This window comes from Melozone crissalis, unplaced genomic scaffold (genome assembly GCF_028551555.1).
Source record: "Melozone crissalis strain CALT ecotype California unplaced genomic scaffold, PUWL_Pcris_2 ptg000111l_1, whole genome shotgun sequence".
Classification (NCBI taxonomy): domain Eukaryota; kingdom Metazoa; phylum Chordata; class Aves; order Passeriformes; family Passerellidae; genus Melozone; species Melozone crissalis.
In genome coordinates, this window is record NW_026535888.1 from 6,716,845 (window position 1) to 6,743,499 (window position 26,655).

Consider the following 26,655-nt stretch of genomic DNA (forward strand, 5'->3'; position numbering starts at 1 on the left):
GCTCAAGTTGAGCTTCAAACAGGGTGGCCCTGCAGGTCCCTGCTGTGGGGTGATGAATCAGTATCCAAAATCCAGCCAAAATCCATCCAAAATCATCCGAATCCATCCACAACACAGCACTGGCAGAGCAGGCTGATGAACAGCCCGCCAGGGCTCTTTTCTCAGTGCTTTTGGACATGACACCCTGCTGCTGAACAACTGTCAGAGTTTTTAACACCATTTCACCCAAGCCAGAGAGCTTCTGGTGCAGAGCAGTCCAAAACGAGAGCCGTTAATTAAACAAACCAGCGGCGAAGGCAGCAGTGATGCCAACATTCCTCCTGATCCCCACGGATACGGCTGGAAAAATCACCCAGAGCAGGGGCAGAAGGTCTGAAGGGTCAGAAGCAACTGCTCAACTCCCGTTTCATCACCTCAACCCATCTTGGGGAGGAGCACAGAGGAGCAGCAGGAAGTTTCTGTGCTAATTTCTGGGATGAGAGGCAGTAGGAGGGGATTTATCACTCCTAGAGCACCAAATGGGAGGGAGGGAGGGAGGAAGGAAGGGAGGAAGGGAGGAAGGGAGGGAGGAAGGAAGGAAGGAAGGAAGGAAGGAAGGAAGGAAGGAAGGAAGGAAGGAAGGAAGGAAGGAAGGAAGGAAGGAAGGAGTGGCAGCTTGTCCAGGGCTCAGCACAGAGCAGGAGACAGAGCAGCAAAGCTGTTTGTTGTTAATCCTGAGTTCAGCTCGTGAGCCACAGGCACAGCCAGCGTGGCACTGCCACTTGGCTGCCCACCAAAGGGACTCGGCATTAAACAGGAGCTCTTTTCCTGATGGATGCATTCCTGAGAGTGGAGAGTCATAAAAGAGAAAAATAGACTGGTTGTGCTTGGGTAGCAACAACCTGTGCAGTCATTATCATCAGCTGCCCCTGTGGATCAGGATTCTGTGTCTGTGAGAGGCACTTTCCATGGTAATTTATCAACACGTGGATTTATGGACTCCACAAACGCTGTCTGGGGCGTTGTTTTCCCCTCCAGTTCCCCAGAAATGTTTCTATTTAGGTTTTGGCAGATTGCTGCTCCTCTGTGGCACTGGTGGCTGCAGCAGGGCAGGGCAATGCTGAGCCCAGGGTGGCTCTCAGGGGCTCTCAGGGGCTCCTGCTGCTGGCCTTGCCTCTGAGGGGGCACAAAGGATCCCCTCCCATCTCTTCTCATTTCCAAGGCTGGGAAGTTCTTGTAGGCAAACACCTCCCAGCCCTGGATTCCCTGGTACCTCCACAGCTCCATTTTAAAATCACAGAATCCCAGAGTGGTTTGCGTTGGGGACGACCTGAAATCCCACACAGTGCCACCCCTGCCACAGCAGGGACACCTCCCATTGTCCCAGTGCCCAGCCTGGCCTTGGGCACTGCCAGGGCTCCAGGGGCAGCCACAGCTGCTCTGGCAATTCCAGCCCAGCCCCTGCCCACCCTGCCAGGGAACAATTCCCAATTGCCAAGATCCCATCCAGCCCTGCCCTCTGCCACTGGCAGCCATTCCCTGGCTCCTGTCCCTCCATCCTTGTCCCCAGTCCCTCTGCAGCTCTCCTGGAGCCCCTTCAGGCCCTGCAAGGGCTCTGAGCTCTCCCTGGAGCCTTCTCCTCTCCAGGGCAGCACCCCCAGCTCTCCCAGCCTTTCCTTCCAGCAGAGCTGCTCCATCCCTGTAATCAGCCTGGAGCCTCCTCTGGCCTGGCTCCAGCAGCTCCAGTTCCTCCTGATGTTGGAATTCCCAGGGCTGGGGCAGCTCTGCAGGTGGAGACCTGCTCTCACCTGAGCACAGGGGGCAGAGCCCCAATCCCTCTCCTGCTGCCTGTGCTGTGGGACCAGCCCAGAGCTGGAATATTTTCAGCCTGGAGTGTGGTCAGCACTGAAACACTTCCCAGTGGATGCATTGCTGGCTCCTTCTGAAACAAGGACAGCACCACAGAGCCCCTGGGTCGTTCTGTGATCCTGCAGTGGGCACAGAGTGCCCAGGCCAGGCACAGGTGGGCTCAGCAATCGTGCAAAGCCAGGCAGAAGCACTGGAAACAGAAGGGAAATGAAAAGCAGTGTTTGTGCAACAGAAATGCACAGAAACAATGGGAAGTGAACATTGTTTTGATGCTTTGACAAGAATGTTCTCCAGAAAGGCATTATTTTTCCTGGATATTGAAGGGAAGGAGCTGAAATCACTGGAAATAATCCAGCTCCCTGAAGAGTGTGAATAAAAATCCCATATGTACAATGTGTGCTTTGTACAGATGGCAGTGTGAGGAGAGATGAGAGATTGAGGAACAAAAATATCAGCCCCACATCACCTGATTCTGGATGCTTTCCCCAGCTCCACGTCCCTTTCAGCCCTTTTTGTTCCCATGGGATGGTTTTTACAGCTGAACCCCAGTGCAGAACAGTGTGGGTGTGACAGGGCACAGGTTTCTTGTCCCCTCTGTGCATCCACAGGCTCGTGTAGGCAGGTGAAATGAATTTCTTCCTTTGCCATTCCCAGAGAATTCTTCATTCCCAAGTCAATTCTGAGTGCATTTGGAATCAAGGCTGCAGGTAGACTGGGTAAAAAATTAAACTTAAGCTCTGCAGATGGGACATTTACATGCAGCAGTGGTAAAAGTGGGCAGATCTATTTTAAAAATTAATTGTATCATAAATTAATAAGTTAATTAATGACCACACTTAGCATTCTGCTTTCAACACGTGTGATGATGGTGCATTTTTTACGAGAAACTCAAAAACCCTTCAGCCGTTTGAGAGGTTGTGCTGAGGGACACAGAGCTCAGGGTGGGGAACCAAATGTGGGGAAATCTCATAGGCTGCAAATCTTAAACTCCTCAAATCTTAAACTCCTCAGACAACTGCTGTTTTTTCACACATAGAGACAAACAGGATTTGTTCTACAAATACATTGTGGTCAAATGATCAGTGCAGTGTAACAAGGCTAGTTGCAGACAGGGGCTCATGCTGCATCCCTGAATCTCAGCCCTTCCATGCCATTTCCTTGCATTCCAGCATTCTCAACGATTCCTCATGAAATTTTCATCCCCCCTTGCTGCAGGTGAATAATTGATGGCAGCCAGAGGCACCCACCGGCCCATGGCCCTGCAGGGGAGGGGTGCCAGAGCAGGACAGGCTCAGGTGATGGAAATCGGCAATGCTGAACCACTGCCAGGCGCTCTCCTGGACTGAAATCTCTGTTTTCCATTATGTGATGTCCCCAGGAGCCTCTGGGCATCCACAGGTGGGGTTTGGAGCCAAAGCTGAGCTGAGCTTTCCCCTCAAGAAAGATTTCCCTTTATCAGGTATAGCTCCTGCAGAACTTTACACTAATATTTACACAAAAAAAATGGGGGAAATATAGCTCCTCTAGAATTTTACACTAATATTTACACTAAAATGTTTTTAAAGCAAACCAAATCATAATAAATTGGATCCCTTACCTTCCTGAAACACCACTGGTGGAACCCCAAGAGCTAGAATTCCTGGGTTCTGTGATACTGGATTTTTGTGTTAATTTTAATTACATGGGAAGGAATCAGTCTAAAAATGTTTCTCCCTATCATCCTGTGTATAAGAATCAAAACTTTTGGTACAATTACACTTCTGGCAGCCTTTCTAAATCCAGTAATGCAGCTGTCATCAGGAATGTTTTGACTTTATAAAGATCAAGCCTGAGCCTTTTGGTGGCTGGAGTTTTTAACTAAAAGATTCTTTTTAGGATAGGTATGTATGTGGTAATTTTGATAATAATTGTATTAATCATGATACCTTTCAATGTGTGCAGAGATTAATTATTAAGGCCATTAAAAGAGTATTTTTGGTCAAAAGGAAAGGGGGAGATGATGGAATGTTGGGGGACACAAGAAAGATGATGGACTTTGGACCTGGCTGACAGAAGAGATTTGATAACAGGATGCCCTGGCAAAAGCAAACAGAACTTTGAAAATTAGACCTGGATTGCAAGAAGATTCAATCAAATGGGTTTATCAGAAAAAGAAAATCCCATTAAACTCTGCAAGTAAGAGATGTTGTTGTATGCATAAGTTTGTGTGTGTGATTTTAACCTGATCACTGCAGCACACATTACCAGTCTCCCTAAAATGGTACCCAAGTGTTTGTATCCCACAATAAAATCAGATTCTGATCACTGAATCAGTCTCCCTGGCTCTCTCCATCACTGACAATCAGGGACCTGCCTGTGCTGGGGCTGTGACAAGAGGCAGCCAAACTCCATCTCATTTATCTCTGCCCTGAGCTCCTGATTCCAGCCCCTATCCTGGCAGGAATCAGCTGAGATCTTCCCAGGAGATATCTCTGCCTCCTACCTGTTCATTTCAAGGCATGATTCCTGATTTTCTCCAAACAAGCAGTGACTCAGAGTTTGTTTTGGGAAAAGCTCTTTGATCTGTGTTCCTTCCAGGGTGGATTTTCATTTTGCCCTAAAAATCAATGCACAGAAAGCCAATGCATGGCCTCACACCACACAGCCCTATCAAAGGCCTCATGATTTGAAAAAGAGGGGGAAAAAAGGAAAAGAGGGATAACAGGGAATAGAAGAGCTTTTGCTGTTCACCCCGTGGAGTAGCTGTTCCCAAATCAATCCTCTCTCATTTCAATTCAGGTACTCTGGGCACAAAGCAGAAGCCATCTGGATAAAGCTGAGCAAAAATTGGGATTCCTCCTCTGTGGCAAATCCCCGTGGCTCAATCCTTTATTTTCATTGAAATTGGGGTGGGAAGGGAATGTTTGTTACTGAACTCAAGCTCCAGAAGTTTCCACGAGACATTTTTGAAGTGAAGGGAGCAGATTGACACATTTTGAGCTGAAAGATTTCTCTGCTTTTTGCTGAGCTGCTCTCAAACATTCCCTCAATTCTGGGCTGGATTTTCCCCTTTGTGGTGTAGTGTCACATCACAGCTGAAGATTTGCCACCAGTTCTGGAAGAATCCTGCAAAAAGTAAGAGGAATTACTGAACGAGGAAATAGTCCATGGTTCCTCATTCACAGAAGTAACTTTTAAAGGAAAAAAAGCTGATTTTTTCCCCATTTTAATGGAAAGTTGCCCGTTCAACACAAGACTGAGCTTTTCCTTGTCACTGCTATTTGAGTTAGATGATGTTCCATGGAATTGTTCAGGTTGGAAAAACCCTCCGAGATAATTGAATCCAACCTTTAACCCAGCACTGCCAAGGCCACCTCTGACCTTGTCCCCAAGTGCCACATCCACAAGTTTTATAATCCCTCCAGAGGCATGGGGACTCAGCCACTATCCTGGAGAGCTGTGCCAGGGCTGGATAATTCTTTCCATGAAGGAATTTTCCCAATATCCAACCTGATCCTCCCTTGGCACAACCTGAGGCTCTTTCCTCTTGCCCTGTCCCTTGTACTTAGCGCTTGACCAGAGAAAACTCCAAGAAATCCCAACTGATCCCAAAAGCCTGGTCCCTGCTCTGCAGTTGGAAGGGATTTGCAATTTTGATGAGGGGAACTGACCAAGGTGCAGAGGAGTTAAGCCCAGCTCTGTAGAACACGCTCAGAGCAGAGCTTGAGCTTACAGAGACCAGGCCCTGGGCCCGGGTGACTTTCCCAAGGTCAGAACAGGAGCCAGAACTGACAGATCCCTTTGTGCCCTTGTTTAATCAAAGTTATTAAATTTAAGTGAGAATTCTACCACCCCTTTAATCCTTGTTCACAATAAGAAGCCCTATTAAATTCTTCATGTGCCTGCTTTAATTACAGCCTATCAAAGCTGGGATCAATTCTGGGCGGTAAACACGGAGCACAGGGTGCTGGGGCAGGATGAGATCACACCTCTTAAAATGCAAATGGAGGCTGAGGCATTAAACCTGTAATAAAGCTCAATTAATCTTTCCCCCTTAAAACACACACAAAATATTTAATCTCAGTCTAAACTTGGGGGCTTTTGAATCAGAGCCAGCGAAGGCAGGTTTGGTCATAGGGAGCTGGGATGTTTTATCCTTTAATTTCCACAAATTTAGGTTGGATGTGTGGGGAGAGGCTTGGGGAGCACATCCATTAAAGTTTGGAATGAAAGTGATGGTTTTGGGAGGATTATCTCTATTAAAATATCCCATTATCTCACCAAGCTTTTAAAATCCCCTACCTGAAAAGGCATCCAGAGAGAAATGAGAGTTACCTGAGGGAGGACACAACAGCCATCCCTGTCTCTGGCTGGGAGGGGGAAATCCTCGGATTTAAGTGATTTACAGCTCTTTTCTGCCTGCCAGGGCTGAGAGGGAGCAGAGCAGTAAATCAGAGGCATGAATTATAGCAAGATGCTCTTGTAGTCTCACAGTGCAGGAAGAGCAGAGGATGCTCCGTGTCCTGTGCCTTTGCCACCTCCCAGAGCACTCAAGGTGGTTTTTAAGGACCCTGTGCTGAGTATTGCAACCCCTCCCCTCCTCCTGGAGCACCAAGTTGTTCCGAGGCAGCACCCCCAGCGTGCTCCTCCTGCAGCGGGGGATAAAAACATCGAGTTGACATTAACATGATAAAAACATTCAGTGCCTGTGTTCACACTCAGCTCTGTTTGCTCCTTCCCAGGGCGGGCAGCACTCGTGGATTCCATTAGCAGAGTTTGTGTTTGCTGCTCCTGAGCAGTGCAGAGGGAAGAACAGAAATGCCAGGGCTGGGAGTGTTCATGAACAGGCATTTGGGGATAATGAAGATATTTTATTTGATGAATGAGAAATGTTTCAGGCTGGTTGTGTATTTTTAAAGGAATATTTATGCTGGGAAATAAAGATACTTCTAAACAAAAAGTCACTCAGAAAACAAACACAAATGTTCTGCTTTGGCAATGTGGGAACAGGATCCTGATGTATTATTGAAGCAGCCTGGCTCTTTCTTTTCCCTGCCTGAAATATGAATACACAAAATCCAGCACACTCATGTGGAACATTGTGCTGTAAAAAAACTGCCTGGGTTTGGCTGGAAAAATATTCAATTGGAAGATTAGAGAGCGAGTCCATGTGAACAGAGTGTGGAGGGGGATTAAACCCACCCCGAGGTTTGGACACTGCTCAGGTGCCTGTGTTGACACTGGATGCTCTGCAGGGGAGAGATATGGGTTTATTATCAGTGTTACTCAGCTCTGATAACAGGCTGGGCCCTGCAGGGAATATCAATGGAGCTGCACAGCTGGGCAAATAACGACAATATTTGTCTTCATGTCATTTTTGATGAGAAACCTTGGCCAAAAGCCCAATGAAATTTAGTTGTAATGAATTACTGGATAATTCAACAAATGAAGTCAGAACAGGCGGAAAACAGACGGAGGACAAGGCTGCAGCACCTCCCAGGCTGCTGGAGCAGCAGAAAACATGGGTGGGAAATGACAGTGGGACAGCTGGAAAGACCTTGATGACTCCCAGCAGCTCCAGGGGCATTAATGGGAGTGCTGAGATGGAATTCTGTAATATGGGATGTTAAATTCATGGAATGGGTCACTGGTGCCACTCTCTGCTCCAGCAGGGCCATCTCAGGGCACAGGGCACAGGGCACAGGATTGTGTCCATGTGGCTCTGGAATGTCCCAGGGAGGAGACTCCAGCCCCCTCTGGGAACCATCCATACACCAGGAACATTTGTTCTGTTCCTAAAAACCTGTTCCTTTTTGCTTGGTTTTGGCTGGAAAGCCCAAACTGCCTGAAATGCCCCCAAAATGCACGAGGCTGGTACAAAGTATTTTGCACTGATTCCAAGGGCAGCTGATTATCTCTGCCAGCAGAATCACCTGGGGGAAGGCATGGGAGGTGCGACGTGAGCTCCCACGAGGGCCAGCGATGAAAACAGACTTGTGTCACCTCCAGGCTGTCGTTTCTCTCCAAGCAAGCCTGAACAGATTGATTTCCAGGTCTCCTTCAGCGGAACTTAATCAATTTGGAGTGGATTTAGCCGAGCATATGGATGATCATGTGGCTGGCACTGCTCCCTCCCCTCAGACGGTGACAGGAGTTTCAATCACAGCCACCGGTGGCTCCCAGCTTGGAACACAAAAGCCTTTAATGCATTTGGAGCAGTAATTCCTCCTGTCTGGCGCCTGGGATGGGGTGGGAACAGGGGCTGGGCTTCCAGAGGGTGCCTCAGAACCTCTGTGTCCCCTTGGGCTGTCCTGAATTCCTCCAGGGGGAGATGCTCCATGTTTATCCAGGAGGAAATTCCTCATGTGGGCATCCAAAAAGGTTAGTTTGAGTCTAGAAGATCACTGAGAGAGGCTGCTTGAAGGGTGAATGTGTGTTCCAATTCCCAAGAGATTCCTGCTTGGAGAAGCATCAAGGAATGGAGAAAAGAGGGATGGATTCACTTCCATCAATTCAGGATGCAGCCGTGGCTGAGGAGCCTCTGGCTGCCCTGGACACTGCAGGGAGAGACCTGAGTCCTGTGGGAGCCACAGGTCCAGGATGTGCTGGAATTGTCACTGTGGGGAAACTCCTCCTGTTTTAGGAACCTGAATGGAGACCCCAGGAGCAGCCTAAACCTGAGCTGATTCCTCCCAGACCCTGGAGTGGGAGCAGCAGAGGTGCCTTGGTTTAAACAGCCAGGTGTCTGCTGAGGAAGGCAGGAGCCTCCTTAAAATGGAGAATGTAAAAAAACCCCTCCCTCTGAATTATTATAATTTTGAAATTAAGGGGCTCTCAGGCAAAGATGTGGGAATAGGAATAACAGCTCTTTATATTAGGAAAGAAAATAAAAAAATAAAATTAAAAAATGCAATAATACAAAACAAAGCAGTACCAGAGTGCGAGCAGGCCCTGGCACGCTGTGGCTCAGGCTGGTGGCACAGCCCCATGCCATGGGGGCTCAGCCCTCCTGCAGTGCCAGCTGTGGCTCTGCTGCAGCAGGGATCCTGCACAAGGGGGGAGTTTTCCTCTGCAGCTCCAGGGCTGCTGCAGATGGGCCTGGGCTCCCTCTGGCAATGCAGGGCAGCAGAAAGCTGCTCCTCTGGCAATGCAGGGGGCAAAGGCTGCTGTGCTGTGCCAGGCTCAGATTGGATCCAGGCAGGAATGCTTGGCTCCTGCTCTGGGCGCAGCATCTCCCCATGGGATGCTGGGATTGGATCAGCCCTGCAGGGACACTCAGTGGCCATGGAGAGCAGAGATCTCCTGGAGGGAGGATTGGCTGTGGGAGAGATCAAGAGAACTGCCCCAAGAACAGCAGAGAACTGCCCCAGCTCTGACGGGTGGGGACAGAACACACACAGCCCATTTCCAGCCTAAGACAAAAGGGAAGGACAAGCCCAGGGTGAGAGATTCCATCCCTGGAGGTGCTGCTGGAGAAAAAACGTGGTTTATAGGAAGGTGCAGAATTGACAGCACAGTTAGTGGGAAAAAATAAAAACCCTTTGGGAATGAAATCCCAGCTTTTCCTGGTATGTTGGGAGCTGGGAGTAAGGGGATGGGATTTCCTTCCCTCCAGGAGGGGCTGCTGGGCTTCCAACCCCCCTTGCTCCCCTGGATGTACCTGAGGGAGGGATGGCTCTGTCTGGACTTCCACTGACCTCAGTTAACCCTGCAGCTTTCCAAAGCCTTTGGGATTCTTTCCTGATTAACTGAAGGCTCTTTGAAGCTCTGCCCTGGCAAAATTGCTGCAAAATGAGATAATCAGAGGCTCAAGGAGTAGTTGTGCTTATTGATTTTTTTTTTAACAAGTAGTGGCTCTTTTCCCAAAAATATGAGGAAAATATGGATTTTTTAAATGGTTGTTAAATTTCTTATGGTTTTTTTTTTGAGTTATTATTTAGTATCCTATTGACACTTTCTGTTTGCTTATAACAAAGTTTTCATTAAATGTAAAATCTTCAATGATTATTTTGGTATCTTCATACAATTATCAATGAAAAAGCAGTGAAAAAATGCCTTCATTTTAAAAGATTACAAATAGGAAAAGCTCAGAACTATTTGTTCAATTATTTGCTGTCTCTCTCTCGGGTAAAAAACCCACTTACAATAACAACAACAGAAAAATCCAACTTGTGAGTAATGCTGGAGTCAGCAAATGGGGTTTCAAAAGCATCTCGGAATTTCCCAGATTTATTCATTTATTGCTACAATGGAGAGGGAGATGGGAGTGAGGGAGAAATCCACCATGGAGCTGCAAGTACATCATTGGTGTGGGGAGCAGCTGGGCACAAATTCCTGCTGCAGAACAGGAATGGGAACTGGAGAATTTCAGAGCAAAAATCCACCCTCCGGTGGGGAGGCTGCAGCAGGGCAATCCTGGGATAACACCACCCTGACCCCACTGTCCCTGGTGGGGATGGCCAGGGAGCAGCACAGCCCCACCAGTTCCCCTCTGTCTCTCTCTCCCTCCTCCAAAATTGCTTCTTTTTCCAGTGTTTCCCTGAATCCTGGATGGATTTGTGCTGTTCCTGGTGTCACAGCTCCACTGCAGGTGCAATTTGCAATTCCTGCTGCTGTCACAGCCCTTGGAAGCCCTGAGAGGGACCAGCCTGGTCCCTGTGCTTTGCAGTTCAGGATCAATCCAGGCACAGTTTCCTTCCAGGACCCCCGGAGCACTCCCCAGATCCCAGGGCTGAGCAATCAATTCCAGCTCTGGCTGGAATGGCCGTGGCTGACACCATCAATGAGAAATATTCTGGTTTTTGCCACAGAATTGCACTTTGTGATGTCATTCTCAGCTCTTCCCAGCCCTGTGGGCTGAAAACTGAAAATGAGATGGAGTTGCTCTCCGTTGGCACTAGGAAATGAAAACAAGAATGGAACGGGAAAGCAAAGCTCCTCTGCCTGTCTGGGGAGGGATTTTCAGTCCCTCCTTGTTCCCTCTCCTACGCTGTTAATTAAAACATGAACCCCACTCCAGACCTGCGAATCCCATCTCCATTCTGGTGAGTTCTCATCACACATTTCAGGAAGGGAGAGCGGATTCATTCCGGGAGCAGCCGAGGGTGTTGATGGCTGCTGTGCCAGCCTCGGACGCGTCCCTGCCCTGTCTCCTGCCAGCACTTGGGGCAGGACTCTGCCTGTGACACCCACGGGCTCAGGGGCTCTGTGCTGGGCTGGTCCCTTGTGGCAGCTGGGACAAGGGGCTCAGGAGGGGCCTGTGCTGCTCCTTTCCACCACCTGAGCAGGAGGGTGGGAGCTGAAATCCCCTGGAGAACTGAGAAATCCCAGGAGAGCTGTGGGCACCAACCTTTCCACGCTGCAGGGCTGCACCAGAGTCCCAGTGCAGCAGCAGCCAGGCCTGGCTGTGGGGAGCCCATCAGCCTCCAGAAACTGTGCAGGGCTCCGTCTCTGCTCCCACAATGGCTGGACTGGATTGTGGCTGTTTGGGAGTTTCAGTCTCTGCTCCCATAATGGCTGGCTTGGCTGGTGACTGGGAATTTCAGTCTCTGCTCCCAGAATCTGGGCTGGATTGTGGCTGTTTGGGAGTTTCAGTCTCCTCTCCCAGCATGGCTGGATTGGATTGTGGCCATTTGGGAATTTCAGTCTCTGCTCCCAGAATCTGGACTGGATTGTGGCTGTTTGGGAATTTCAGTTTCCTTTCCCAGAATCTGGACTGGATTGTGGCTGTTTGGGAATTTCAGTCTCCTCTCCCAGCATGGCTGGATTGGATTGTGGCCATTTGGGAATTTCAGTCTCCTCTCCCATAATGGCTGGCTTGGCTGGTGACTGTTTGGGAATTTCAGTCTCCTCTCTCAGAATGGCTGGACTGGATTGTGGCTGTTTGGGAATTTCAGTGCTGCCATCAGGCATGAGCCAAATTACGGAGAGCCTGGTGCAAAGAGCTCTGAGTCAGCCTCAGCATCTCCAGGGTCTCATTCACTGTCAGCTCCAGCCTCTCCGGGCAGAGCTGCGACAGACCTGACGTGGGCACTGGGCTGGAGTTCTACAGTGACATTCATTAACAATATCGTGGTGACAGATCTTCAAGAGTCCGTAAGTGCTGGTAAACATCTTTCTCCCCAGTTCAGAGCTGCACTCCCACCCCGAGGACTAGCCCAAGGTCATGCATCACGAAATTGAGAGAGAACAAACAAAAAGCACTCCTCAAGTCTGCCAGACAAATTCCTTCTTGTCGGGACCATCTGCAGCAGCTGTGCCAAAAGAGATTGTTTGGAATGGCCTGGATATGTCCAAGTGCTGAAGTGCTGAGTGCCTCTGGCCACGTTTCCCTGCTGCCCTGAGGCGTCTGTCAGCAGTGCTGTTAATCACAGCCTGGATAATGGCTCACAGCTCCCTGAGCTACCCTGAGATCCCTGCTATTTACTGTGTGTGAGAGCAGAGACAGGGCGGCCGCTCCTCGGCTCTGGGCATCTCTTCTGATTTCCCCAATGCACAATTTCCTTGCCCACCCCATCCCATCCCATCCCATCCCATCCCATCCCATCCCATCCCATCCCATCCCATGGATCCCATCCCATCCCAGGCCTTTTCCTTGGAGCTCAGGTATTCACACACTGGGAATGGGCCAGGCTGCTCTGCAAAACTCCCCACTCCTGTTGGAGTAAGCCTGAAGGCTCCTGTGTGGAAAGGCTTCACTGGCAATGCCAGGAAATTGGGACACACTCTCTTATCCCAGCAGTAAAGCTCTTGGGAATTACACTTGTGTAAATTACATTTGTGTGAATTACACTCGTGCAAATTACACTTGTGCAAATTACACTTGTGTAAATTACACTTGTGGAATCCCAAGCATGTGACACATTCACGTTCCATGTGGTGAATCCTGGAGTTCCAGTTGCAGCGGTTGGAATTCCATCAATCCCTGCCTTGTGCTGCCATCTGGGAGCACTGGGATTTTCCCCTCCATTTAAGCTGCCTCAGAGCTCTCCTGGCTCTGCCTGGTACCTCTCTGCTCCTCAGTTCCAAGGCACAGGCTGGCACAGGACCAGGCAGAGTGCAGCAAACACCCAAAGAGGCTCTGTCACCTCCTGGGGGGAGAAAAGCCACAAACTCCAAGTGATGAACCCTGCTGATGGCCTTGTCATTTATAGGACAGGGGAAAATGGCTTCAAACTTCCAGAGGGCAGGGCTGGATGGGATCTTGGCAATTGGGAATTGTTCCCTGGCAGGGTGGGCAGGGGCTGGGCTGGAATTGCCAGAGCAGCTGTGGCTGCCCCTGGAGCCCTGGCAGTGCCCAAGGCCAGGCTGCACATTGGGGCTGGCAGCACCTGGCACAGGGGGAGTTCCCATGGTAGTGGTGGCACTGGATGGGCTTTAGGGTCCCTTCCCATCCAAACCATTCCATGATTTTGTGACTTCTATGGAGCCTTCTAAAGCCCAGTAACAACATTTGCTCCACATGAGACCAAAAGCCAGGCCTGTCCTGCAGTCTATTGGCAAATCCATTCTCAGATTTCCTGCAGCACTGGAAAAGAACAATATGACAAAAGGCAAAACAAAAACAAAGCTGCAAAATATCTATGAGTCACCAAAAAAAAATCCCCAAACAAACAAGGGAAGCTTTAATTTTTATAGCAGCATGTTTAATTAGTTTCATTTATCTGGGAATTTGGTTTGTTTGTTTTAGGCATAATAAGCACTGTGGGCTGTTGTTAATTCAAGATCTACAGCCTGTCCCCAGCAGTGCTGGGATGGGCTCTCTTGTGCTCTGGGTTTCCTCCTGGAGAGCAAACCTGGCTAATTCCTGATTTGGGCTTTTGGAAAGCTCAGCATGGTGAAACATTTCACCTCTGCAGTTCTGCTCTGGATAGTGAGAATAAAAATCAAATTAAAAGCACCAGGAAAGGCAGGATGTTCAGGTGAGCCCCCCAGGGACACCGGGCTGAGATCGGATCCAGCCCTGTTTTTGGAGAAGGCTTTGCAGCCCTGTCCTGGCTGGACTTTGCCAGCTCTGAGTCATTATCCTGCCAAACTCTCAATCCCTGCTTGCTCCCAGGAGCTGCTGATGCGACCTGACGGGACTCAACAGCTCCATTACAAAGGATAAAGGATTGTCTTTAGCAGGAGAGAGAGACAGGAAGAGACAGGAACGAGAGTCTTTAACCAGAACCCTGAGTTAACCTTCCCAGAAGGGAATCCATGTGGACTGTGGCTTTTATTTATAAACCTCCTCCTTCCTCCAGGCCTTCTCTGCTCACAAGGAGAAGCAAAGCCATAGAGAAAGGCAGGATTTTGAGGATATCTTGGCTGAGGGGATCTGCTGGGCTGTACCAGAGAGCCCAAATAATGAGAATTAATTAAACCCTGAAGCACAAATCGGCAAATGCAGCCCTTGTCCCACGAAACACAGGAGAAATCTCATCAACATCTGTAGAAGGTGCCCCTGCTGAGCTCCAAGCAGCCTGAACTCTCTTCTCAGGACTTTTTGCAAATAGAGGGATTATTTCCCTTTTATTGTATTAGAAGGAGGGTGGAAGGGTGAGCAATTGAGAAACTTCATTATGCACTGAAAGAGGAAATGATTCCAAGAAAAATTTATTTCTCCATATGGGAAAAGCAGAGCTATTTGAGACTCACACTGTGTTCTTCTTCCCCTGCCACTTGCAAAGGCTTTTCATTCCACTTGTACTTCATGTTTCAAGTGGATTATTTCCTTCCATTGATAAGGGGATAATTCAGTTAGGCCTTGCAGATAGTTATTTCTTTGCTCAGAAGGATATTTTGCATGCAAGGATCAAATTTTTCTTTTTCGTTTTTTTTTAAACACCACCTAGAGCCTGTGGAAATGAGATATATTAGCGAGGGCTGAGCGGCTGATCACAGGGAGAGTGAGGGCCAAATTAAACCATGCTGGTAGGAAAGCAGCACTCTGCCCAGCCACTTGTCCTAAAGAGGACTTGGGGAAGTCAGTGTGTGATAAAGTCATGTTGTGCCACTTCAGGCAGCTCCTCGGGTGCCTCAATCCTCTCTGCTGCTCAGGCAATGCTGCTTTGAAACCAAGGAAACAGTGCAGGACAGACAGCCCAAAAATCCCCCTCCAAAAAACTTCTGTGGTATTTGCTGGGTCCCCAGGACAAAGGAGGAATTGAGAACCTGACTCCATGTTCTGAGAATAATTTATTATTACATCATCTATATTATATTATATTATATTATATTATATTATATTATATTATATATAAAATATGAAATATATAATATAATGAATATATAATATATATGAATTTTATATGTTATGTTATGTAATATAATATAATATAATATAATATTATATTATATTATATTATATTATATTATATTATATTATATTATATTATGCTGTACTAAAACTGTACTAAAGAATAGAGAAAGGATACAGACAGGTTACAAAGAATGATAATGAAAACTTGTGACTTCTTCCAGACTCCCGCCACAGCTGGATGGTGATTGGTCACTAAGTCAAAACAATTCACATGAAACCAATCAAACATTCACCTGTTGGATAAACAACCTCCAGACCACATTCTGAAGGAGCACAACACAGGAGAAGCAATCAGATAGTTATTGTTTTCATTCTTCTCTGAGGCTTCTCAGCTTCCCAGGAGAAGAAATCCTGGCGAAGGGATTTTTCAGAAAATATGACAGTGACACACTTCCCGTCTCCTGAGGTTTTAGCTGCTGGACTGGCTGCTCTGTGCCAGGGGAGATGCCAAGTGGGGTGGAACAAATGTTGTCACCCAGCACTGGGGTCAGAAATGCTCCTGTCACTCTGTGAACATCCTGTGGGGACTGCCACAGGAGCAGGGCCTGGTTCTTCTGCTTTGGATCCCTGGGAAGGTGAGGGAAGCGCTGGCATCAGGTGGCACCTGAACACAGCCAGGGGGTGCCAGGTGTGGGTCTGGCCCCCTTGACCTGCACGGGGGGGTTGAGACCCCAGGGCAGGGCTGGGCTCAGGCCCTTTTCCCAGGCTCAGCTTTGGAGCTGCTTGAACCCCCTGGCATTTCCAGTCAAGGCCAGAGCTCGGCCTGGGCCCTCAGGGTGATGGGCACAGGCAGTGGCAGCTCCCTGGGCACATCTGGGGCCCTGGGTGGGTTTATGTGAGAGCTAAAGCACAGATTTGACAATGTGGTCGGCAAAGTGTTCCCATGGCCCCTGTCCCCACAGCCCGAGCCCCACTGCCTGCTTCAAACCCTCCAGGGATGGTCCAGAGGGAAAATCCCAGAGGAGTCAGCCAGGCCTGGTCCTGGTGCTGCTCAGGGACTGATGTGACAGAGCCAGCAACAGTTTGTCCCTGATTTGTCCTGCTCAGGGATGGATGTGACAGAGCCAGCAACAGTTTGTCCCTGATTTGTCCTGCTCAGGGATGGATGTGACAGAGCCAGCAGAAGTTTGTCCCTGATTCCCTGATGTTGCGGTGTGCTATAATGTCCCATTTTAGACTTCCAAGTCACCTCCCAGGTGTGCCTATACCTCTCTCCCTTCCCCCTCGCCCCCTTGCTGAGTGAGTCCTGTCAATCAGGCTTAACATTCCAGCAAGGCATGGTGTGGTTGGTCAAGTTCAAAAGATGCCCCTCAGGCCCAGGGGTCATTGGCCTGTCTAGGTGTCATCCCCCCCTGAGACCCTGCCCCTTTCACCTGGTTGGTGTTCAGCTGTCCCCTCCCCTTCCCCTGTCCCTGAGCTTAAAAAGGTGATCAGACCATGCGGCCGGGAGATTCTGTTGGAGCAGTTGCTCACGTCCAGACCTCTGTAACCATGGAATAAACCACTGGATTTAACCCTCCAGCAGAATCCTCTCCTTTTTCTCTTCACCATCACCAGAAGCTCTTCATCCTGAGGTAAACGAGTTCCTAACAAGCCTGGACTTGTTCAGTGCCCAGCTGCAATCTCCAGCAGCCAAGGTATCTCTGGGGTGTTACACCACAGTTGCTGCCTTTGGCCCAGCAGCGAGGGTTAGACTGGCCCAGGCACCATCTAACTGGTAATATTGGGATTCATATTCCAATACCTGATTTGTCCTGCTCAGGGATTGAGGTGACAGAGCCAGCAGCAGTTTGCCCCTGACTCGGGCAAGGTGTCCCAGCTCCATGGTTCAGTGCAGCATGAGGCATGAGGGGACAGGAGGGGTGGCCCTGTGACACCAGGCACTGTGGCACTGCCACCACCCCATTACCCAGGGTTTCCTGGAGTGCCAACCAGGCCTCCCAGCTTGTTCAGCCACGTAGATCTGTGGATTGGTGTTTTTGGGAGAGCAGAGCTCGTTCATGGCTCTGTGGATTGGTGTTTTTGGGAGAGCAGAGCTCGTTCATGGCTCTGTGGATTGGTGTTTCTGATAGAGCAGAGCTCGTTCATGGCTCTGTGGATTGGTGTTTTCGGGGAGAGCAGAGCTCATTCATGGCTCTGTGGATTGGTGGTTTTGGGACAGCAGAGCTCGTTCATGGCTCTGTGGATTGGTGGTTTTGGGAGAGCAGAGTTCCATCATGTCTCTGTGGATTGGTGTTTCTGATAGAGCAGAGCTCATTCATGGCTCTGTGGATTGGTGTTTTGGGGAGAGCAGAGCTCATTCATGGCTCTGTGGATTGGTGTTTTGGGGAGAGCAGAACTCGTTCATGGCTCCTCCCTGGGAGGAGCAGGTGCGCCTGAGCCCCACAGAGGGCCCAGGGCTGTTTATTGTAGAGACCTCCCCACAGTGAGTCAGAACCATTCCAGTGTCCATTGCTGGGCTCACTCACCCCTCTGGCACCACGGCAAGTGCAGATTGACATTCACACCTCACAGTTTAAATGCTCCACACCCTCTGTGCTTTCCTGGTGTGCAGCTGTTGCTGCATCAAGTTTTGAGCCTGATTTGTAGAAGGCTTCAATTAAACACCTCTAAGGACAACCTCTCGTTAGTATGAGACTGCTGCTGTCGTTCTCTTCAGCCCCTCCTGGCTACTTCTCTCTCGATTTGGGTGAATTACAGGAGGTTTTCTGAGCTGCATTCAAATGATGTTGGGTTCAGAGCAGAGCTCGGTGTGAGGGAGGGAAGAGCTGTGGCCTGGAATGTTAATGTGGGATGGCAGCTCCACAGGAGGCACTCACAGTGTGCTCTGCCTGACTTGGGATGGCATCCTGGCTCGTCTCCCTGCCCAAACTGCTTCCCAAGGACACTCTCCAGGTCACTCAGGACATGGGAGCTGTCCCCAACCTCTGGGACACACCAGAGAATTTGTCCTCACTCCCTGAACTCTTAAAAACATTCCAGGCTCTGTGTGAGGTGCTCAGCTCTTCCCAAGTGTGTCAGGAGAGGTGGCCCCAGCCGTGCAGGGCAAGGAAAAGGCAGTCCCCAGTAAAGCCTTTGATACTGTTTATACTGGGAAGTCTGGGGCATTTTCAGGGAGTTCCCAGTCCCTTCTTCATGGGGTATTTCAGGGAATCCTGGAATGGTTTAAGTTGGAAGGGGCTGTAAAACTCATCCAGTTCCTGGGCAGGGACACCTTCCACTGCTCCAGGTTGCTAAGGGTGGTCTGGAACAGATTTAATCCCATTGTGAGCACCTAAACCAAACACTGAGAAAGGTCCTTTGTAATGAATGTTTGATGCTTGAGGAGGGGCGAAATGAGAGGAAAAAAATCTGTTAAAAATCAAAAAATCATTCTCTCCTACCACCTAGGAGGGACTGGGTAGATTTGTACAGCTCTCAGGCTTCGGGAGAAGCTCCTGTGTCCCTAAATCTCCTTCACCATGGGAATTAACAATGCACCAGGGTCCTGCTCTCCCCTCCTCACCTCCCTCTCCCTGCAGGTGAATTCTTGACCATGTGGGTGTTTCAGAGGGGCCCAGAGCCCCTGAAACCTGAGCTTGGGCAGGCTCCAAGTGTGTTCCACAGAGTGGCATTCATTAGTCTGTTTGACATAAATACTGTTTTCAGGTAAATGTGTTTAACTTAATGAGGCATTTATTTGCAGTAAGAACTCTTTAAGAAGCTCTGTTTTCTTCCAGTGAGCTGAGCTGACAAGGGGATTAACAACAGGCTTGAACAAGCAGGCTAAGAAAATAAATCTAGCAAAGTCCTCTGTGCAGGTTGTGAAGGATGCTTGGATTGATCCCAGTAAAGGCAATCATTTCTGACAGGAGGGAGGGAAATAGAGCACATTCTCCTTGCCTGCACATCTCCCTCATTCCTGGCAGGGGCTATCTGCTCCCCTGATGCCTCTTTCCCTCCCTCAGGAAATGTCTGACCCAAGTGCAGCCAGCAGCAGGATGAGGTTCCTCAGAAGTCAGAGGGATCCAGGATTTATTGAATGGAGAAAGGCCTTCCTAGCCACAGAAGGATTTTTCCCAGCCCTTCCCCAAGCAAAGGAATTGGGATATTCCCAATGTACAGGGACAGAACCCCAGATCCCTTCCCATCACAGGGCTGCTGCCTGGTCAGGTGCACTGCAGATATTCCACACACATCCTGTGCGCTGGGATGGCCCTGTCGGAGCAAGGAGCAGTGACCCCGACTGATCCATTCCATTCCAGCCCAACCCAGCCCAGCCCTGTGCTCCAGGATGTTCCTGCTGGAGCAGGGAGCAGCAACTGATGAGCCTGGCTGGATGTCCCAGATTGCAAGGCAAGATATATTCTATTTGCCATCTGTATGGCAGTTATCTTTTGTGCAGTGGGCAGCTTTCCTTAACTCTTCCACACCCACTCCTCCCTCCAGGGACACACCTGCTGATAACAGCTATTGAATGTCCCTGCATGGCTGATAAGAACTACAGCATCCCATTGGCAGATGGGAGCCCAGAGGGAGGAGCCAAGCATTCCTACCCGGATAGAATCTGGAGATTCTGGAACACCAGCACGGCTTCTGCACTGGATTGCCCAGAGGAACAGCAGCTGCCTCTGCCCCTGGATCTTCAGAGGAAGAGACTGCACCTTTCTCCAGGATCCCTGCTCCAGCAGAACCAGCCCTGACACTGCAGGAGGGCTGAGCCACAATTCCAATGGGACTGCTGCTAACAGCCTGACCCACACGGTGTCAGGTTGGGTTCTGACTCTGCCAGTGTTGGTTTAGTTCACTGCATTGTTTATTTTATCCTTTTATTTTCTTCCCTAAAAAGAACTGTTATTCCTTCTCTTTTTTTTTTTTTTTTTTTTTTTTTTTTTTGCCTGAGAACCCCTTAATTTAAAATTTATAGCAATTCAGAGGGAGGGGGTTTGCATTTTCCATTTCAGGGGAGGCTCCTGCCTTCCTCAGCAGACACCTGGATTTCCAAACCAAGACACTGTTCCCTTCCAGCCCAGTCCATTCTGTGCTTCCATGGTTCTTATTTCTATGATGGCATTGCCCAAATAACAACATTAACTCCTCAAGCCTGAAAGAGTTTTCCTTTAATGGATAAATAGGGAGCTGAGAAACAAACTTGGAGATAGTTCATGAGCTGAACTCCCCACCAGGATATCTCCTGCTGGTTCTTTTAGGAAATCCAGAATTTTGCAGGAGTCCAGACAAGAACAGTTAAAAAGGGGCCAAAACTTGGAAGACATCACAGAGGCCTGACCTCAAGCTTTGTGGCTGGTGCTGAGAAGGGGAGGGAGGGTGCAGCCAAACTTCCCTTAGGAGATCTCCCAGCTGCTTTTCTCTGTTTCCAGCTCATTGCCCTGCTTAGTGTGTAAACCTTCCTCCCTTAAAATGTCAGGTTATGTGGAGAGGAACGAGCACAGTGAGGCTGCTTGAGCGTGCACTGGACATTCAAAGGCTCCCACAGGGGACCATCAATATTAACACAGGCATGACAGAGATAACAGAAACTCCTTGTCCTAAATCGACTCTCAGATAATTTGCCAAATGCAAAAATCATTGAGGTTAATCTGCCATGGGAAAATGGCATCTTTTCTTCCTTCCTGAGGCAAAGATTGCTCCATCCTTTGGGAATGATCACCCTGAGGGGTCACAGGGCAGAGCTCCCCCACTGCAGGACTCATCTGAACCCCAAGTGACCGTGAAACATCTGCAGCAAGAGGAATGCCCTCTCCACAGAGGTGCCCTCAATTTGTTTGGTGACATCCTGGGAGGAAAAGCTGGGAGAGCTGGGACTGTTCAGCCTGGAGAAGAGAAGCTTTGGAGTGACCCCATTGTGGCCTCTCAGGGCCTGAAGGGGCTCCAGGAGAGCTGCAGAGGGACTGGGGACAAGGATGGAGGGACAGGAGGCAGGGAATGGCTGCCAGTGCCAGAGGGCAGGGCTGGATGGGATCTTGGCAATTGGGAATTGTTCCCTGGCAGGGTGGGCAGGGGCTGGGCTGGAATTGCCAGAGCAGCTGTGGCTGCCCCTGGAGCCCTGGCAGTGCCCAAGGCCAGGCTGGACATTGGGGCTGGCAGCACCTGGCACAGTGGCAGGTGGCCCTGCCATGGCAGGGGTGGCACTGTGTGGGGTTTAAGGTCCCTTCCAGCCCAAACCATCCTGGGACTCTGTGATTGAGCCACAGAGATGTGGAGGTACAAGAGAATCCAAGGGTGAACCCTGCGGGATGGGCTGCCAGCAGGAGACTGTGGGAAAGGCAGGAAATGCAAGGAGAAAAAAAGTTCTTGGGGAAGATTTGCTGGTACCTCAGCAGGTACAAAATAGCTACATGAGAAACTTCCTGTGTTTTCTCATGTTTTCAAACTCTCCTCCTCATATCAGGAGATCAGAGTTCACCTCTGCCCCAGTCCTGTGTTCACCTCTCACCTGGGGTCAGACCAGGAAGGCTCTGGCTTGACCTCCCTTCCCTCTTCCCAGATTTACAGACTTCAGATTCCTCTAAGATAAAGTGAAATATCATAACCCCCCTGGCTGTGTTTGGCCCCTGGCACTCACCTTTTCCCTGACCTACGTGAATCCAAGTTATTTTCCACCTCAGAGTGCAGCTTTCAGCAAAGCTGCTCCCTGAGACCTCTCTCTTCATTACCTTCCTGTTACTAATTAGATTTCTGCAGGTTTCTTTCTGCTCAGCCACCCTTAAACATCAATTTCCACATCTTTTGGTCCCTCCTGGGAACCTGCTGGCCACCAGGATTCAATCTGGTGGGTTTGGAAAGGTTTCAAACACTGCAGCATGGCCAGGAGTCCATCTGTCAAGTGAGCATCTGTGGCTCACAATTCCAGCTGGTTTGTCCACAGAATACGGGAAATTTAAAATGTGCTGCTGCTTTTTCAGAGCAAGGACAGGATAAAGGCTTCCCTGATCACCTGAAATATGGCTGAAGCTGTCACAGATCAGGGATGGATCAATGCAGGACTCCCTGAATGTTGGGCTGGACAGTTCGTGGATTGATGGGATTTGCATTAGAGAGATAAATAGCGCTTCAGGGAAGGGGAGTGGGAATTATGCTATCAAAAAATACTAAAATATGCTCGAGAAAGCTTTTAGTCTTTCTTGGATGCTTTCCAGCTGAGAATCCCAGTGTTTTTTATAGAGCAAGGCTCTGTCTGACAGAGCTGCACCAATCAATGGGAGTGGAGTTGCTGCTGGAGCCCAGCAGGGCTTTGGTACCAGAACGGCCCCAGGATGGGGGAATTCCTGAAATTTAACACAGAACAGCCCTAGGACTGGGGCATTTCTGAAATTTAGCACTGACCAGACAAAGGATTGAGGAATTCCTGAAATTTAACACAGACAGGCCACAGGATTGGGGACTGTCCTAGATTGCAAGGCAAGATACATTTTATTTGCCATCTGTATGGCAGTTATCTTTTGTGCAGTGGGCAGCTTTCCTTAACTCTTCCACACCCACTCCTCCATCCGGGGACACACCTGCTGATAACAGCTATTGAATGTCCCTGCATGGCTGATAAGAACTACAGCATCCCATTGGGAGATGGGAGCCCAGAGGGAGGAGCCAAGCATTCCTACCCGGATAGAATCTGGAGGTTCTGGAACACCAGCACGGCTTCTGCACTGGATTGCCCAGAGGAACAGCAGCTGCCTCTGCTCCTGGATCTTCAGAGGAAGAGACTGCACCTTTCTCCAGGATCCCTGCTCCAGCAGAACCAGCCCTGACACTGCAGGAGGGCTGAGCCACAATTCCAATGGGACTGCTGCCAACAGCCTGACCCACAGGGTGTCAGGTTGGCTTCTGACTCTGCCAGTGTTGATTTAGTTCACTGCATTGTTTATTTTATCCTTTTATTTTCTTCCCTAAAAAGAACTGTTATTTCCTGCTCCCATTTTTTTTTTTTTGCCTGAGAGGACTTAATTTAAAATTTATAGCAATTTGGAGAGGGGAGCAGGTTACATTTTCCATTTCAGGGGAGGCTCCTGCCTTCCTTAGCAGGCACCTGTCTCTCAAAACCAAGACAGGGGCATTTCTGAAATTTAACACAGACAGGCCACAGGATTTGGGCTATTTCTTCAATTTATAACAGAACAGGCCACAGGAGGAGGGAACATCTTCAGTTTACCACAGGAGAAGAGCCTGTCCTTGTGTGACCCTGGTCCAAGCTCCTGGTGCAGGACTTTGCTCACCCAAAGCAGCCCCTAATGAGGTCAGAGGGGCCTTGCTGGGGCCCTGCTCAGCCCCAAAGGTTTGCTCCCCCAGAGAAAAGCAGGTGGAACCTCCTGGGAGGAGTTACAAATGCTCTGCGCTCCCCACAAATGAGAGTTGAGATTCTCACAGCAACCCCAATGCTTCAGAATATCCATTTGAAAGCTCCAACCCCCTCCCTGTGCTGGTTGTTTATAGCAAATGGGGCTGTACCTGTATCAATCAGCACAACGCACTTTTGGGCAATTTTACCCAGGATTGTGGGAAGGAAAGCATTAATTCAGCAATGGATATTAATGATGGAAAAGAAGCAGCTCCTATTTGCTGCCTCAGTTGCAGACAAAATGCAATTCCTTGCAATGATATTATTCTGGATTACATGCTGAAGCACATTAACATATCCCCCAGTGTTTTGTGATCTCATAATGGAACTTCTATTACCAATCATCCATGAAAGAGACGCTATTGTGGGGAAAAATCCCTCACAGAGACTCCAGGCTGAGACAGCAGCACCAGCAGAGCTGGAGCTGCAGCTTTTGGTGGGGTCACCACAGGACACACACGTGGGACAGGGAAAATTCCCCCCTCCTCTCAGGAGCCTCTTGCTCAGAGGGTGCTGGGAAGGGCTTTGCCTCTGCCTCCCTCTGCTGCAGCAGCTCTGGGATGTCTCTGCATGGAGGGATTTCTGATCATCCCCCTGGACTGTGATATTTCCACTCTTCCAGGTCCATCTGCAGCAGGGCAGCAGCTCCTGCCCTGCTGGGTGAAATGCCCATGGGGAACAGGGGATTTGGACACACAGTGGGGGTTTCATTGGTTTGGGACTGAGCTTGGAGTGCCGAACCTGGGCACTGCTCTGCAGCTGCCTCTGGTGGAGCTCAAGAGCCTGGGGACAAGTCACTGTGACATAAAAGACAGCTGTAACTGGCAGAGAAAGGAGCTCGGTTCAGCCAGGGCTGTTTTCCTTGAAATGTGCTGTGATGCCTCAAGTTACACCCATTTCAACTGGGTTTAATAAGAATCTTACTGCAGGTTAAACAAATACCAAAGGATCACTGCAGACACGAACGAACTGCATTGTTAGAACTGTTCTGGAGAAGATAATTACCTCTTACATTGTAAACCTCACACATTTTTTTTGTTAATAATCATTGTTTAAATACATTTACTGCCTTATTAAAAATTAACCTTTGAGAAGCATAATTCACTAGAGAACACTTGCATGTTTGGAAACCCAGAAGGTGGAGAAATCTACAAGTTAATGAGTCTGATTCTTCTCAGGTCTTGGCCACAGCCTCTCTCCTTGATCTGGGTAATTTGACTTTCTCTTTTGCAATGAGCATCACCAGAGGCTCTGAGCAGAAGCTGTGATTCTGTTCTGCTCCTTCCCAAAAGCAGGCTGGGACTTCCCAATGCCAAGGACAGCCATGGTCATGCAGGAAGGCCTGGGGACAGCTCCACACCCCTGGTCAGCAGGAGAAAGGACAGGAAGGGATTTGGGACAGCTGCACACCTCTAGTCAGCAGAAACAGGGAAATTTAAGGAGCTGAGGACAGCTCCACACCCCTGGTCAGCAGGAACAGGGACAGGAAGGGGCTGGGAACAGCTCCACACTGGGTGGTCCTCACCTGGAGGCAGGAGCAGGGAAGGGCTGCAGCCCATGAGGAATTGCAGCATTAAAGGATCCCTGGGCAGTCAGGGGAGGGGTCCCAGGGGTCTCTGACTGTTTTCCTCTCTGGAACCTGGAACACCCAATGGTAACTTTGTGCCCAGTTGTGCCCCAGACCTGCAGAGGCAATGAGCTGATCCCTTCTAACTGTGCCCCCTGTACCGAGTGCAATCCCCTGGAACCAGCCCAGGGTATCACATCCTGCTCCTGACCCACCATGGAATATCCAAGATCATGGAAAGAGCCAATCCTCCCCCCTGAAGGGAAGGGCTCCTTCCAGAGACTTGTCTTAATTCCCTCAGTTTCCTGGAGCCTGGTGTGGCTGGCACAGCAATTCCCTCCCAGGGGCACTGCCTGGGCCACTGCAGCCCTCAGATCCAAGCCCTGGGAGGTGACAAAACATCTCCAGCGCCATGGGAAGATGGGACCATGGATTTCCCCTGCAGGATCCATGTTCAGCACGAGGTAAACACGCCAGCAGCGACTGAACTCTGAACATTCCTGCTTGGAGGAGGCTGTCCCACGCCATGCAAATGCTGAGTAGTTTTTAATGAAACCCATTTTTGCCTCAAAACTGCAATTATATTATCAGCAGTTAATTATCACCTGTCAAACCGAGCTCACGCTGCTGTGGGGGTTTGGCTGTCCCGGAGTTCTGTAGAGCTGAATTCCTCAGGGCAGCATGAGGAGCCCGTTTTGTCGGGAGCTGTTGGTGATTGAACTGCTCTGGGGGCTCCTGGGATGGCAGTGAGCTTTGATTTGCTGGGAGATGACAGGCTCAGTGTTCCTGGAGTGGCTCATCTGGAGATCAGGCAGCACAATGGTGAATATATCCTAATGACTGTTTACATTGTGCTCTCACATCGCTCAGACACATTTTCTCCTCAGGTATTTCATAAACTGTTTGTAGTTGTGGCTCTGAGCTTTATGTGCTGAGGCACCTGGATGTCTCTGAGAGCTGTGTTTGAGGGAACAGCTTTTGCTACACCCAAGCTTTCTTCATTTCTTCCAGAGGAGGACAGACATCCTCAGAGCATTTCAACACCTTAGCTCTGTTGCAAATTCAATTTCAATCCTTTGAATGAGAACCTGAGTTTGGGTGCTCCTCCTGACACTGCTCACATTTCATAAACAGCCTTTTAAAACTGCTTTTCTCCCGCTTTTGGGGAAAAGTGAATGTGTAAAATTGGCAAAAGCATAATTGCTCCTCACCAGGGGAGGGTTGGCTATGGAGGGAGGGAAAGGGAAGGGAAAGGGAAGGGAAAGGGAAGGAGAAAGGGAAAGGGAAAGGAGCTCTCCATTAAGGACATTCCCCCTGGCAGAGCAGACATTTCCCACAGGGATGTGCTGAGCTCTAGGCCAGAATCAATGTCCCCACATGCACCCTGACCCCAAACCCACCTTTGGTGCTTCTCACTGAGCAGCAGCTCAGCACCACGATCTCTGCAGCAGCTGATGCTGTCCCACATCCCACAATAAGGCAATAAAGGCAGAAGAAAGCCATAAAATATCGCACAGTTACATTACAGGCTCTGCAAATCACCCTCCTCCTGCCGGAGTGCACCCAGCGGAGGATATTTTCTCTTTCCTTTGGCAGCCTTTCTTCCTTGCTGGCCCACAGCTC